The sequence below is a fragment of the Theropithecus gelada genome, chromosome 20, assembly GCF_003255815.1.
Source record: "Theropithecus gelada isolate Dixy chromosome 20, Tgel_1.0, whole genome shotgun sequence".
Taxonomy (NCBI): Eukaryota; Metazoa; Chordata; class Mammalia; order Primates; family Cercopithecidae; genus Theropithecus; species Theropithecus gelada.
The window spans coordinates 28942660-28959388 of NC_037688.1; positions in this window are offsets into that span (position 1 = coordinate 28942660).

Sequence of the window (16729 nt, forward strand, 5' to 3'; positions counted from 1 at the left end):
ATACAAAGTTGCACCATTGCACGTGTCAGCAGCTTCCCGCTTCCAAAGGTGTGTTTCTTAAGGTGACCTTAGTCCCTTGGCCTCAGATAAGGAACGGTCAAGATGTTCATTCTATCTTACGAAGAAACAAAAAGACTTCTTCCTAGGGAGGCTCACCACTGACTCTGAGCACTTGGCTTATTTCAAGAGTGGATGTGAGATGTTGGTGAGCCCATAACATCACCTCCATTTCTCAGTTGTGTTCTTTAGGCTTTTAGTTTTTAATTTTTTTTTTTTTTAGAGATGAGGGTCTCCTTATGTTGCCCAGGATGGTCTTGAACTCCTGGGCTCAGCCTCCTAAAGCACTGGGATCACAGGCATGAGCCACCATGCCTGCCCAGTCCTTACACTTTCACAATACAGACAAGGAGTCGTCCCTGGTACACAGAGACACTCCTACCTGGTTGGTGAGCTCAGGGGGAATGCCCAAGACAACTCCTTCCCCATTTGCTCCCTACCAAAGAGAGGTGAGAGGAGAGATGCCAGGGTTGCCCTCAGAAACCACATGTGGCCTAAAGTGGGCATCAAGGAACATGGCTGCAAAAAGCCAAATCGTCTCCACTCACTGCTTCCAAAACTAACCAGTCTGCCTGAAAATCAATCTTCCGCTCTATAAGCAGCCAGCATATTTAGAACCATGGAAATTAAAGACGGAAAAGACCTATTAAGTCTTCTAGATCATTCCCTAGGGCCCAGTGCCGGCTCGTTCCCTGTAGTACATTTGTTATTGCTATGTCAGGCCTAATTTCAAGTGTCTCAAGCAATGAACGTAAAGGAAGCAGAGACAGGGTGTCTGCCCACCCCAGTGAACAATGATCATGTGATTAGAATTCTGCTCACTGGCCTTTGGCATGCCTGGAAAGGGTTTGGAATCCGCGGGGTGTGGCCCAGGAGCTTCTAGAAGGTAGAGATATTGGAGAATGTCTTCACCCTTTTGTGTTAAGCAGCAAAACATACTGCCTCTTAGAAATATCCAGACATGGCCAGGCGCGGTGGCTCACACCTGTAGTCCTAGCTACTTGGGAGGCTGAGGCAGGAGAATCACTTGAACCCAGGAGGCGGAGGTTGTAGTGAGCCAAGACCGCGCCACTGCACTCTAGCCTAGGCGACAGAGCAAGACTCCCTCTCAAAAAAAAAAAAAAAAAAAAAGAAATATCTAGACTCTAACATCCCTGTAAATAGACAGCCATAGGGGAAAAAGAGAGAACCTAGGTGTTTCAGGATTTATTCTGAAACTAAACAAATCCTACACCTGGAAATCTAACATTTTCTCTCCCAGGTTTTCTTCTGGGTTGGTCACCAGTCAACAGAGCCACTTTTCCAACCGGTAGCAAAATAGCGGAAATATTTTCAGAGATGCCAGTGCTTCATTCTACAACATGCAGAACCAAGTGATAGGAAAATAAGGGCAGGTGACTTCACCGTAGTTTAGCCAGGGTTTTCTGAAAAAAACTGTTTCTCTCTTCATCCCTGTTCCCCCGCTAGAGAGGAAGCAAGTCAAATTCACCATTTCAGGTGAGAGTGTCTTCACAGGAAAGTGGACGGAAGCTCATCAGCTCGAGAGGACGAAGGGATCCAGACAAACTATTAGCAAGGTTCTTTTTCCTTCTCTATTTTGAAATGGCTGCCAAAGTCCCTTTAGGGATCCCTTTTAAGGGGTAGGCCTGGTGACTCATGCCTGTAATCTCAGTGCTTTGGGAGCCCAAGGCAGGAGGATTACTGCAACCTAGGAGTTCGAGGCCGCAGTGAGGTATGGTTGTGCCACTGCACTCCAGCCTGGGTGACAGAGCCAGACTCTGTCTCTTAAAAAGAAAATAATAATAATAAAGATATCCCTGTTAAAAATTCCAAACCTGGGCCAGGCACAGTGGTTCACGCCTGTAATCCCAACACTTTGGGAGGCCGATGCGGGCGGATCACGAGGTCAGGAGCTCGAGACCATCCTGGCTAACATGATGAAACCCCATCTCTACTAAAAGTACAAAAAACTAGCCGGGCGTGGTGGTGGGCACCTGTAGTCCCAGCTACTCGGGAGGCTGAGGAAGGAGAATGGCATGAACCCCGGAGGCGGAGCTTGCAGTGAGCAGAGATCGCACCACTACACTCCAGCCTGGGCAACAGAGTGAGACTCCGTCTCAAAAAAAAAATAAAATTCCAAACCTGTGCATTACAAAGCGCAACTCTGTTATACAATGTGGGTGAAGTGAAAAGGAGTGCTTGGTCCACTGTAGAAACTACACAACAGTTTCTCTACACCAAGCATCATGAAAATGTCACCACTTCACGTGATCAGACAGGATCACCCAAAGAGGGCAAATCGCTGTCATCCAAAGAGATGCTCCTGCTCCATTTCTGGTCTAGAGGATGAGACCCGTTTTCTTTACCAGATACTTTAAGCAAAACTGAACTTTGAAAAGCATGAAGTTTGACTCACAGGCCAGCAGCACATTCACTTCTGAAATGCCCCCATCCTCCGCAGGAGTCTCAGCACACTCCTTTTCTCTTTCCTCTAAAACATTATCTCATCTCAGCATTGCAGCGTTTTTAAGTTCAATGTCAATAGCTAGTTAGGAGAGGGCAGGGAGGTCAGGGATTAGGACTACAAACTGTCCTTGACGTTTCTCTGTAGGCTGATCTGCTGTTTGCATCAGCCCAATTAAAAAAAAAAAAAAAAATTCCCTCTTTACTATCTGAGAAAAGATCAGAACAGGAAAATGTCAGTTTGAGAGCTGACAGAATTCTGATAAGAATGAACTGGAAATAAGAGAAAGAAAGGAAGAAATGCTGTCACTCTAAGAAGTTGTTAATTTAATGTTTTTAGACAAATACGTTTCCCATTGAGTGAGTGTGTGTGTGTGTGCGCGACATACAACTTGTCCATTCCTCCACCTCTTTTCCAAACCCTCTTCTTGAGAGAAAGGCTGTCTATTTTGACTTGATTTGATTTGATTTCTGCAGTCTTTCCACAACCTTTCAAAGATCTGGAAGGGTCAACCTTTCTGGCCTGAAAGCTGTGAGCACATTCACTCCCACAGAATTTCTTCTAAGCCCTGAAATAGTTTCCCCTTTCAGTAGTATCTGTACATATTTTTAGAGTTACAGAGATAATTTAAATTCTCAGGCTTAATTGAACCGACAGAATGGCGAATGGAGTGCTACAGATGGAAACATTTTCCAAGTGTGATGACCTCTGAGGTCAAATTTAATACCTACATAATAAAGGCCTGAAGATAATGTAATGGGCATTGTTTCTGTTGCCCTATTTTTTTTTTTAACTTGTGTAGCAACTTTATCATTAAAAGAAATGGCTGGTGTTTTTAAATACAGGATACATGAAACATCGAAAAGCGACCCCCATTAAAAGATGTTTTTCATGAAGAAAAGGCCAAGTTCTTTGATGCATAAAACACTCAATAGGAGTTGAGTGTTCTGAGTTAAAAAAGAAAAAGAAAAAAAAACTTTTCCTGGAAACTAGGGAATTGCCTGGTAGATCTACAAAGTGTTTCTTGAGTAGCTACTATATACCTAGCACACTACTGGGCATTGGATGTCATCTCAGTTCACCCTCTAATAACTCTACCAGGCGAATGCTATTGTCCATGTTTTGCTGTTGAAGAGAGTGAGGCTGGGTGAGGGGGGTTCTAGTCATGATCACACAACCTAAGGTGTGACAGACCCAAGGTACACACCTGGTAGGGCAGCAGTCCCACACCTTTTTGGCACCAGGGACCAGTTTCATGGAAGGCAGTTTTTCCATGGATGGTGAGGGGGTATGGTTTTGGGATGATTCAAGCCTGTTCCATTTATTGTATACTTTATTTCTATTATAATTACTTTGTAACATATAATGAAATAATTATACAACTTACTATCATATAGAATCAGTGGGAGCCCTGAGCTTGTTTTCTTGCAACTTGATGGTCCCATCTGGCGGTGATGGGAGACAGTAACAGATCATCAGGCATTAGATTCTCACAGGGAGTGCGCAACCTAGATCCCTCGCGCGCAACCTAGATCCCTCGCGCGCAACCTAGATCCCTCGCATATGCAGTTCCCAAAAGGGTTTGCACTCCTGTGAGAATCTAATGTAGCAGCTGATCTGACAGGAGGCGGAGCTGAGGCGGTAACGAGAGGGATAGGGAGCAGCTGTAAATACAGACGAAGCTTCACTCGCTTGTGCACTGCTTACCTTCTGCTGTGTGGTCCAGCTCCTGACAGGCCATGGACCAGTACTGGTCTATGGTCTGGGGATTGGGGAGCCCTGTGGTTGGGGATCTAGGGGGCCCATGTATACAAGTCATGTCCTGTCCTTAATCATTTTGTCTTCTGTCATTATTCACTTTGTCAAAATGCCCAAATTGTCCTGCATTCAGCTATTTTTAACATATTACAAAAATTCATTAGAGTAATTCTTCAGATTTAACTGGGAGTCAGTCTTGCATTTTTATGTGCTAAAACTGACAAGCCCAACCTCTGAGTCTCATGCCCTCAAATCCAGAGGTTTGCCCATTCCACACAAAAGGAATGGCTTTTGGAGGACACTTGCTTACTCCTTGATAAAGCAAACACTGTATACATTCAATTTGATCTATAGTAGTTAAGAGTGTGGGCTCTTGATTCAGTTAGACTTGGGTTCCGCCCTTTGCTCTGCCACTTGCAAACTGTGCAACGTTGGGCAAGTGTCTCAACCTCCCTGAACCTCAGGTTGCCATTTGGTAAAATGAGGACAGGAATAATGCTTATCTCATAGGGTTACATGGGGATTTAAAAAGAGAATGCATATAGTAAGACAACCCACTTCCCGGCACATAGTAGGTGTTCAAGAAATATTAGCCATCACCTATGCCCTCAACATCATTCTAATATGGCTCTTATAAAGCACAGCTCTGCTCAGGTCTCCCTTCTTTAAAACATTCACTGCGTATAAAAGATGGTACATGTAGTCCCAGCTACCAGGGAGGCTGAGGCAGGAGGATTGCTTGAGCACAGGAAGTCAAGGCTGCAGTGAGCTATGATCGTATCACTACACTCCAGCCTGGGTGACTGAAACCCTGTCTCAAAAAACAAAACAAAACAAAACAAAAAAACAGATGGTACAAGTTCTTTAACTTTGCACACAGTATCTGCTGTGCACTGATCCTGCCAATATCGCCAGCCTGGTTTCTACTTCCACACACAGGAGATAATCAATTTACGTTTCTCAGGATAACCTGTTGAATTTCAGGTCAAAATTGAAATTCACTCTGAATTTCATTAAGGGAACAATTATGTTTTCAGGTTTACGTTTGAAATTTTTTTTCTCCCAAACAGGGTTTCACTGACATCGAATCCTTGGGCCTCCTCATCCTTACAAATGGATTTCACTTTTTAATTAAAGATGCCAGGCAGGTGGGGATGTTCAAGGACCCTGCAAGCAAGAACCCCACACTGGGGTGGCCGGAATGCTAGGGAGAGTGTCGCTGGGAAGGCTTTTCCTAGGAAGAGTCAAGATTTTGACTCTCCACCTGCCCCACAGGCTCACGACCTGCCCTTCCCTCTGGCTGAGCCCATTTGAAATAAATCCCCACTTGGGCAGTGGCAGCGTACCTCCTGGCTTAGAAGTAGCCAAGCCATAAACACAAAGAAGGAATTTTACTGGCTTATCCTCACCTCACTATTTTATTGTCTGTCTGGCATTTCCACTTCCACTGCCTTCTCTTGAAAACTGACAAAAACGTCTTCCATAAAACCCTCCTTGGTCTTCCAGGCTTGGATTCACACTGGCTGCAAAAGTCTGTAGGTAGCTGCCTTGCTGTCTCTTGATCACTCTGAAAGTAGAGGTGTGGGCCCCTGCCTGGACGCATCCATCACTGACCTGAGGAAACACTGGTGACACCACTGAGCCACGTGGCAAGCCCTAGCACCCCCGGAGGTGGGACAGGGTAGATGGTGAGGTCAGAAGGGAGGGTCTGGTCACAACCCGAAAGAGCCCACATACCTCTAGGAGAGAAAAGACGCAGTAGACCAGAAGCTTGGGGCGCTCAAAGCCAGACCAGGCCTCTTTAGAGATACATGGCCCGCATCCCTGAGGCCCTGCTCTTTACAGATTCATGCACTGACAAAAGTTCTAAATTGCTGCCAGTTTCACAACTGTTTTTAATTTAAAGGGCTCCGGGCCATGATATTCCAGGGCAAAGAGGTTTTTTCAGCAAGCAGAGCATAAGAACGAGATCAGAGCGCCCCCACGGTTCGCAGGGGCCTTCCCAGCTCCCGAAATCATCATTTCTCCCCATCTCCAAAACGCGCTTCAGCTCACAGATAAGGACGCACCCTGGAAACCATTCAGAGAAGGCTCGCAGAGGGCAGAGCAGTTAAGCACAGCAGCTATAAACATAACTTCCTTTAGGAAAAAATAATCATAATAAAGGACAGCACAGAGTCTTCCGGAACGTAAGACAGCATGTGACGTCTGGGCAGTAGCAACAACCATCTCGAGAGGCTGATGGAAAGAGGGGTTCAGTGACAGCCCTGGACAAGGAGTTCCCTCACTCAGACAGGGAACACTGGACGGATCCCTTCAGGGAGAAAACACAAAGAAACGCCCACCTCACTTTACAGTAAACCAGTTGCGAAAGGACCACAGAGCCAGCCAGGATCGTTCTCCAGACATTTTATTATTCACTGCTGCCTTTTAAAAGGCAAAGAGTGAACGTCTTTCTTTTTTTTCTTTCTTTTTTTTTTTTTTTTTTTGCGTTTTTATATATTTAGAGGGTACACATGCAGGCTTCTTATATGCATATATCACACAGTGATGAAGTCTGGCTTTTAGTGTCCCCATCACCCAGATAGTGAACATTGTACCCAAGAGGTAATTTTTGTTTGTTTGTTTTAGACAGAGTCTCACTCTGTTGCCCAGGCTGGAGTGCAGTGGCACGATCTTGGTTCACCGCAACCTGCGCTTCCTGGGTTCAAGTAATTCTCCTGTCTCAGCCTCCCGAGTAGCTGGGACTACAGGTGCCCGCCACCATGCCCCGCTAATTTTTGTATTTTTAGTAGAGATGAATTTTCACCATATTGGTCAGGCTGGTGCTGAACTCCTGACCTCAGGTGATCCACCCACCTCGGCCTTCCAAAGCGCTGGGATTACAGGCGTGAACCACCACGCACAGCCCCAAGAGGTAATTTTTCACTCCTCAGTCCCCTCCTACCCTCCCGCCTTTCACAGTCTCCAGTGTCTGTGAATCTAATCTGTGTGTCCATGGGTGCCCATTGTTTAGTTCTCACTTAGAAGTGAGAGCATGTGGTATTGGACTTTCTGTTTTTTAGCTATTTCAGGATAATGGCCTCTAGTTCTATTCATGTTGCTGCAAAAGACATGATTTCATTTTTCTGATGGCTGAATATTATTCCATGGTATATACACACATTTTCTTTATCCAGTTCTCCATTGGATAACACTTAGGTTGATTCCAGGTCTTTGCTATTGTGTATACTGCTATGATAAATACATGAATGCATGTGTCTTTTTGATGTAATGATTTATTTCCCTTTGGGTAGATACCCAGTAGTGGGATTGCTAGATCGGATGGTAGTTCTATTTTTAGTTATCTGAGAAATCTCCATACTGTTTTTTTGTTTTGTTTTGCAACAGAGTCTCGCTCTGCCACCCAGGCTGGAGTACAATGGCATGATCTCTCAGCTCACTGCAACCTCTCCCTCCCAGGTTCAAGCAATTCTCACGCCTCAGCCTCCCAAGTAGCTGGGATTACAGGCGTGCGCCACCACACCCAGCTGAGTTTTGTATTTTTAGTAGAGATAGGGTTTCACTATGTTGGCCAGGCTGGTCTCGAACTCCAAACTTCAGGTGATCTGCCCGCCGTGGCCTCCCAAAGTGCTGGGATTATAGGCATGAGCCACCACGCCTGGCCCTCCATACTGTTTTAGAGGATGAACTTCTGAATGCTCTAGTTGGGATCTTCTTCACCTATACTTCCTCCCAGCTCTGAGGAAAAGGTCAGAAGATTCTGAGCCTTGTCTAGCCTATTCTGTACCCTTGTATCATATGGAACAAGATGCCCTCCTCCGGAGGAACAATTAGAAAAAAGTGCTCCCACTCAGTAGACAAAACTCAAAGAGCTGCTGGCTTGAATAACCAACTTCTCCTTGGTGTGAAGAAAAAGTTACCTGTCCCTCTCGGTGGATGCCACCCTGCGTCAGGGCATGCATGGCAGATTGACAGGTAGAACGTCAGCTGCTTTCAGCCCACAATTGCGCCTTCAGCTGGTGCCTTTACATAGTCCACAGAACGCCCAACCACACACAGGGGCCCTGACGGGAACTATATCCCCAACATACTTCTGTTACTTCTTGACATTGCATAGATGATCATTTCCCACCTCCCACTCATTAAAGCCCATTTGTCCCAGAACACGTTTGCTCAGTTCTCTTTAAGTGATGATTGTATATTCACAGTCAAGGGCACAAGAAGAGGGGATAGAACTTGGGTTACAAGGGCAAAATTTAACCCCGAGACTACTCATGAATAATGGAGCCAGTGGTGACGTTAAACAGCCTCTTGCAGGTTTCCCCCATTCATCAGACGTAAACCTATATTGCCTTTTATCGGGATACAGTGGTTTGGGGTGATGGTCCTACTCCCACAGGCAGAGCTGGGAAGAAGAAATCCATGAGGCTCTAAAAACTAGCTGCAGCTGGCTGGGCGGGGTGGCTCATGCCTGTAATCCCAGTACTTTGGGAGGTCGAGGCAGGCGGATCAGTAGGTCAGGAGATCGAGACCATCCTGGCCAACATGGAGAAACCTTGTCTCTACTAAAAATACAAAAATTAGCTGGGCATGGTAGCATGTGCCTGTAATCCCAGCTACTCAGGAGGCTGAGGCAGGAGAATCCTTGAACCAGGGAGTCGGAGGTTTCAGTGAGCCGAGATCACGCCACTGTACTCCAACCTGGCGACAGAGCAAGACTCGGTCTCAAAACAAAACAAAACAAACAAACAAAACTAGCTGCAGCCTTGCTTCTAAAACCCTGCCTACACAAACGACTCCAAGACATTCCCAAAAGGTATTTCTCTTACTCAAGGAGAATGCCATTTAAAGAAGCACAATGGGCGGGGCTCACACCTGTAATCCCAGCGCTTTGGGAGGCTGAGGTGGGTGGATCATTTGAGGCCATAAGTTTGAGACCAGACTGACCAAAATGGTGAAACGCTGTCTCATCTAGAGGTACAAAAATTAGCTGGGCGTGGTGGTGCGCACCTGTAATCCCAGCTACTCAGGAGGCTGAGGCATGAGAATCGCTTGAACCTGGGAAGCGGAGGTTGCAGTGAGCTGAGATAGCACCACTGCACTGCAGCCTGGGATGTAGAGCAAGACTCTGTCTCCCCCCACAAAAAAAAAAGAAGCAGAATGGCAGTAAGCATGTGATACACACTGAGGGACTGGGGTGGCAGAGCAGAGATTCAGTTCCACTGGAAACACCAACATGAGCACCCCAGAGAGGGTAAACACGGTGGATTGGCATAGAAAGCTGATTGGCTCTACATGCAAGTCGTGAACCTCTGATGGGCGTGGCTTCGTGCCCACTCATGTCTCCTATATCTACCTCCCTTCCGCATTTGTAGCCTCAGCACCTCTGCTGGCCGGCAGGGTATACAGAGCAGCTTTCTGAGTCTTTCTAGTGAGTCTAGACCAAACTTCAGCGTAAACACACAAAAAAGTAATAATAATAAAGAGAAGAATGAAATAAGAGGATTCCTTGTGAATGGATATGAGCCCTGAATCTCTTCCCAACACGCCTTTAAATTTTCCCTACAAATATTTGGATCTGTGTACAGCAAGCCTGCGTTTCGTGGAGCAACTTGCTCTCTCGGTGACCCCTGGGTCCAAGAGTTGGCTGGAAACAGGAACGACTGGCCAAAGCCTGGATGGATTCGGCTGGTCTCAGTCCCTGCAGGCTTTGTTCTTCAATCTGTTTATACAGTTTCCCGTAGGAGTCTGTAATTTTAATCAGTAAATATCTCCCTTGATTTATCACCTTCTATTGACATAGTGGTAATTCAAGCAGTGGAGCTAAAGCTGGGCCTGCTGTGTGTTTTTTCCCTTCATTGTGCCCGAGCTCTGTTTGATTTTTCTCAGTCCTCTTAGGTAATTGGACCGCCTCTGACACACTCTGTATGACAAGGCTGTGGTCAGGGGTCAGTGAGTCCCCCTTCTGAAGGGCAAAATGCTCAGACCAATCATGGCGAAACCCCATCTCGAGTTTGCTAAAAGCAGAGCAGGCAAACCACAGACTGATAGGGCCCAGTGGATTTCATTTAAAAAGCAGAAATCCAAGATGCTTATAAAGGACACTGTTATTCATTCCCTGTAGCCCCAGAGACAACTTGGAGACTTAATCTCCTGATTTAGTGTCTCTGAGTTGAGCAGGGAGACCCTCCTTCCCTAACCTTCTAAAGCTGCCAATTTCCACGTGAGCACATTGAGCCCTCTACAAAAATGGGGTTGGATAAGGCCTGGTACTTAGTTCTACTATTTTTTTTTTTAATTAATGCACTTATTTGTTTGGTATTTGTGCTAGTAAATTTGTAACATTTTTTGGGCACTCAGCATCCTGATTTCAGTATCACCTTTGATCAAAAGTTCGTGAGCTCCTTGATGGTCAAAGAAATGAAAACTTGATAGTCATGGAGGGGAGTGGAGTCGAAGCTGTCTTGAAAGGCCCAAGGTTCTGTGCTAAGCTACTTGTGTTAATTGTAGGTGGCCCAGAAATAAAAGGAATGGTTTGACGTTGGAGGACAGGATCTAGATTCCCAAAAGATCTCAATGAACTAAACAGTCGACTGAAACTTAAAATGGTAAAATGAATATAAGTGCTGAACTTTGGTTCCAGAAATCAAATGCCAAGCCACCAAACACGGGCAATCTGTGTAAGCATAAATTTTGTGAGAATATGTTAGAAGTCCAGGTATCCACAAGATCAGTAGATGCCAACTGTATGAGTTACAGCTGCCAAAAATACTAATAAAATCTTTGGTTGTGTTGGTGTGTGAGCATGGTTCCCTCCAACCATTGTCTCACTCAATTTGACTTTCATTTACAATTTTCATCATTGTATCCCCTGTAGTAACTAAACAGTGCCTCATATCACAAAAGCTTTTTACATATTGTTGGATGGGTGGGTGCATGGATGGATGGATGAATGGATAGATGGCAGGATCAATGGACGGATAACGGGGCAGAACTGACTCACTAGTCAACACATATCTAAAATAATATATTGCTTCTGCCATGCTTCTGTGCCTGTAATCCCAGCTATTTGGAAGGTTAAGGTGAGAGGTTCGCTTGAGGACAGAAGTTTGAGACCAGCCTGGGTAACATAGTGAGACCTGGTCTCAACAAAAATAAAAATAAAATAAAATATTGTGTTGAATTTTCAATGCCATGTTTAAGGATGAACATGAATAAAGTGGAATGTATCAAGAGAAGAATGCCAGAGAGTGAAGGACTGGGGAATCATGCCATAGGCAAATGAGTTGAAGAAATTGGTACATTTAATCCAAAATAGGAAAATGGTGAAGGAGTCTTTGGGGTAGGGGCACTGGGGAAAAGGAAAGAAATATCATCTATGGCCATCTACGGTGGCTCATGCCTGCAATCCCAGCACTTTGGGAGGCCGAGGCAGGCAGATCACTTGAGGTCAGAAGTTCGAGACTAGCCTGGCCAACATGGTGAAACCCCATCTCTACTAAAAATACAAACAATTAGCTGGGTGTGGTGGCGAGTGCCTGTAATCGTAGCTACTCAGGAGGCTGAGGCAGGAACATTGTTGGAACTGGGGAGGCAGAGGTTGTAGTGAGCCAAGATCACACCACTGTTCTCCAGAGTGAGACCCTGTCTCAAAAAAAAAAAAAAAAAAAAGTTATCTACATTTAGAATTTTGAAGGATGGTGTGTGGGAGAGGGATTAAACTAGTTTACATTGCTTCAGAGGACAAAGCTAGAAGCACACGGTGGAAGCTACAGATAGGTAGATTTCAGCTCTGAATAAGGAAGCTAGAAGGACTCCCTGATGCCTGTAGGGAGGTAGCCTGCCCCGACTGATGGTCTGTTTCTCACGTGCGGCTGACTGTTATAGCGGCCCCTGTTCGCGGCAGCTCTTTCCCTACCGTGCCTCCGCAACTAATTGCCAGTGTCCCTTGCTCAATGCTTTATTTAACAGCATTTGCATTAATGCTTTGCATTAAAGTGAGCTCGTATGTCTGTCTCCTCCACTAAGCTATAAATTCCTTGAGAACAAGGCCTATGCCTTTCCTACTCTTTATATGTAGCAGAAACACAATCAACATTTACTTCATTTGTTCAGTTAAATAGGAATTGGCTGCCTTTTCTCTTCAAGTCCACTATCCAAAAAAATGCATTTGGTCTAGTCTGAGATCTGCGGAAACACAGCAACTCCTGAATGGTAATATAACCATACTGGCTGTGTGCCAGTGTTCTGTGTATTTTGGGAAAGGTCACATCTGTGAATCCGTTCTTCCCATCTTTAAAGCAGGGATACCTACATTCTTGAGGCTCACAATGCTGTGCACATAATGTTTCATATGCTTTCAAAGAAAAGTAATCTCTAAATGTAAGGTGCCATTAGGATGATATATGTCACATTAAAGAAACATTTTCTCCTTCCCCTTTAACATTAGCATTCTCTTTTGTTTCCCAAGTTTTCATCATAAGATTCTAGAAAGTTCATTTCAAAAAACCCCATTTATCTGCTACTCGTTCAAACATCTACAAACCACTGGAACTTCTTTGGCATAGAATGGAAGATATGTTTATTTTCCCTCCAACCATTATCTCACTTAATTTGAATTTGACTTGGGTATTTGGTTGGTTGGTTGGTTGGTTGGTTGGTTGGTTGGTTGGTTTTGAGATGGAGTCTTGCTCTGTCACCCAGGCTGAAGTGCAGATATTAATTTTAGGAATTCATCGTTATTTGGGCTGTTTCTAATAACTCACGTCATTGAGTATTTTGGTCTGAGGGATATACAAATGTCACCTTCAAGTCACATTAATTGGACGGAGTGCCTCCAATGTGCTGATGAAATCAACTTGCCTCCATGACTTAGTCATGCTGATGCTGCAAATCTAGGTGGGGCCAAAGATGAAATGATGGCACTTTTCTTTATGCTTATTCTGTGGATGAAAAAAAATTGCTCTGATGCAAGCCTTGTGCTTGTTCTCATTATTACGTCACTGCATTCCCAGCATATTAGATGGCAGGGTAGGGCTGGACCAGCACATCAAGGAGAAGACTTTTCTCCACTCTTAGCTCTTGTCTAGCCTACATTTTATCACACTGCCACATTCCTTCCCAAAGGTGGCAGCATTCTGGAGAATGGTAAAGTGAAATGATTTCCAGAGAAGTAATTAGCAAAATGCATAGAGGCTTAAAGAAAAAAAAAAAAAGGAGAAGAAGAAGGCTATCAATCAATAAATAATAAAAAATTCAGCCAAGGGCATTTTCCATCTTGGTGTTCTTGGCTATGAGAGCCAGAAAGAGAGATTCATGAGGACAGGTCAGGTTACCCCTCCTTAGCTCACATTACACAGCTTCAATATAATGCAGTGTACTCACATAAAGGGAGGTGATAAGGAACAAAAATGGGAACTATGCTTTCACCTGCACTTGACTTCCTACCATCACTTCAGACTTTCAGGTAGCACTGTAAGATACCTGATCTTAGATATTCATGGAGTAATTGCATCGACATTGATCTCTTAATGGTAGATGATGAGTTAATTCATCCCCAAACCCTTCTGACTTGGCAGATGAGGAGTCATTAGTCATTGAACTTATTCTGGGCATTACACATTCTATTATTTATCATTTACATATAAATGAAAGTGTGAGCCTCCTAGAGTGATGGGACGGTGCTAGATGGTTTAGAGATTTTTCCATTGCCAGGAGACCAGAGTCAATAATGCAACCGGATGAGAGAATAAGTAAATACAGGATTTGGAGAGAAGAGTTGGCATAGCTGACGAGGTGGGTTGGGGATGGCTCTGGTATTAGAAGAAGAAAGGTAAGGAGTTATATTCATTCATTTATGCATTCATTCCACAAATATTCCTTGTGCTAGATAAGATTATTAGACATAGCCCTGCCCCTCCAAGTAAACAAATCATATGTCATCCCAAGTTGGGAAAAGTGCTTTGAAGGAAACAGACAGGGTGTTGTAGGAGAAAATAATGAGAATGGGGGTTTAAGGGTTGGGAGTGTATTTGAATAGACTGGTTAGAGAAGATCTCTAAAGAGTTAACATGTAAACTTGAACCCAAAGAATAATAAAGAGCCAGCCATATAAAGGGGAAATGATAAGTGACAGAGGCTTTATGAGGCCTTGAAGCGGGAAAAGTCCTTGGCAAATTCAAAGAAGTAAAGTGTTAATGGCACTTCCCTTTATCGAGCACCTATCATGGCCAGACCCTGGTCTAGATTCTTTGTGTGTGTTAATGCATTTACTCCCCCAGCCCTCTGAGCAGGCGTTGTCACATCCCCACTCTACTGGTGATGAAAATGAAGCTAGTGTGGCTGGAACATAAAGGGTGAAGGGGAGATGGCTCAAGACCAAGTTGGAGAAGCAGGCAGTAGCCACCAGTGTTTTTTTGTTTGTTTGTTTGTTTTTGTTTTTGGAGACAGAGTCTCACTCTGTTGCCTAGGCTAGAATGCAGTGGTGCAATCTCAGCTCACTGCAGCCTCTGCCTCCTGGGTTCGAGTGATTCTCCTGCCTCAGCCTCCCAGGTAGCTGGGATTACAGGCACAAGCCACCATGCCCAGCTAATTTTTGTATTTTTAGTAGAGACGGGGTTTCACCATGTTGGCCAGGCTGGTCTCGAACTCCTGACCCCAAGTAATCTGCCCACCTCGGCCTTCCAAAGTGCTGGGATTACAGGTGTGAGCCACCGCGCCCGGCCAAGTGGGGTTTTCACCAGGGAAAGGGGCTTAATCTGATTTTGGTGTTTGATTGGTTGGTTGGTTGGTTTTGAGAGGGAGTCTTGCTCTATCACCCAGGCTGGAGTGCAGTGGCGCTATCTTGGTTCACTGCAGCCTCCACCTCCCAGGTTCAAGCAATTCTCCTGCCTCCTGAGTAGCTGGAATTATAGGCATGTGTCACCATGCCTGGCTAATTTTTTTTTTTTATTTTTAGTAGAGACGGGGTTTTGCCATGTTGCCCAGGCTGGTCTTGAACTTCTGACCTCAAGTGATCCACCTGCCTCAGCCTCCCAAAATGCTGGGATTATAGGCATGAGCCTCTGCACCCGGCCCTGATTTGGGTTTTTAAAGGATCCCTCTGGGCTGCTCATTGATGAGCGGACTGCAATGGGGCAGGAGAAGAAGTGCGGGGACCATTTAGAAGGCATTACGGGTTTCTAGCAAGAGGAGATGTGACTGGACCAGGAGGGTTACAGCAGAGGAGATGACAGGAAATGGTGAGTTGGAGGCAGGTTTTGGCTGCGTGGAGAGTTGAGAGGCAGCCCAAGCAGTGAGGATGCAAAAAGAAAACACATGAACTCAAACCTAATACCAGCCTCCTTCTACCACTAAAGAGAGGGAAGAGAGAGAGTCGCAGAATAGATTCCTTGAAATTGGAAGAGTTTCAGGCATCTGACCAGGATCCTGCCTCGCTGTCAGTATAAAACTTAAATACCCATTGCCTGCATGTTGCGGTTTGGCAGTTCTTATTCCTCCTTTTTGTTGTTGTTGTGGTTGTTGTTGTTGTGTGAACACACACACCACCCACTCCTGATCCACTGGGGCCTTAGAAGGCATCAGAAAGCGAGGTTTCCTCCTGTGGCCAGGAAGGTCTCCATGCAGAGAAGAGAAGTCTGCTACCCAGAAACTGAAGTGAAGGAAAAAAAGGTGGCTCGCCTGGAGGAAACAGGTCCAGCGAACTGCAAGCCAATCATTAACTCTGCCCAAAGCCTTGAGGACACTCACACACTTGGGAATTTTGGGAGCCCGGAAACTAACTGCAAAGTTTACTTTCAGAACAAGGCCCAGAGAAGGAAGCAAAAGATAAACAGGGACCGAATGTTTTAATTATTTTACATGGTTCCACCCCAACCCCATTCCCTAAATCTTAAAGGAATGAAGGTCCAAAGGGGTTTATGGGAGAGCATTTTCTTCCCTCCCCTCTCTGCCATACAGGCTTGCAACTGCCCTGCGCCCCCACTTCTACAGCGTTCCCTTCATGGGAATGGCTGGGTATATCCGTGGCTATCTTGTGACTTTGACCAAACCTGGGTGTCGGAGCCTGGTGAGTTTCCTGGGCGGTTGTGGTCGGCTTCACAACAGTAGCCACACGGGATGCTCTCCAGGGACTGCCTCTGAGTTTCGTGGATACAGTTCTTCATCTGGGTTTTATAGAGAACAGGGGTCCTGACCTTGGAGTGCAAGAGAGCAGAGCTTTGTTAGTAAACTGTCCAGGGAAGACTTTAAGGAAAACGAATGAGGTGGGGAAAAGGGAAACTGGGAAGGGCCAAAGGAATCCAGACCCTTCAACACGTTCAGGCACAAGCAGCCTCCCTGGGTGTGGCCTTCGGACTCACAAAATCAACTCCAGATATCTTAGGGAGAGCAAGAAGAGAGGACAAATATGCAGGGGCAGGAGGGTCAGGGGGAGGGTGGGGGAATACC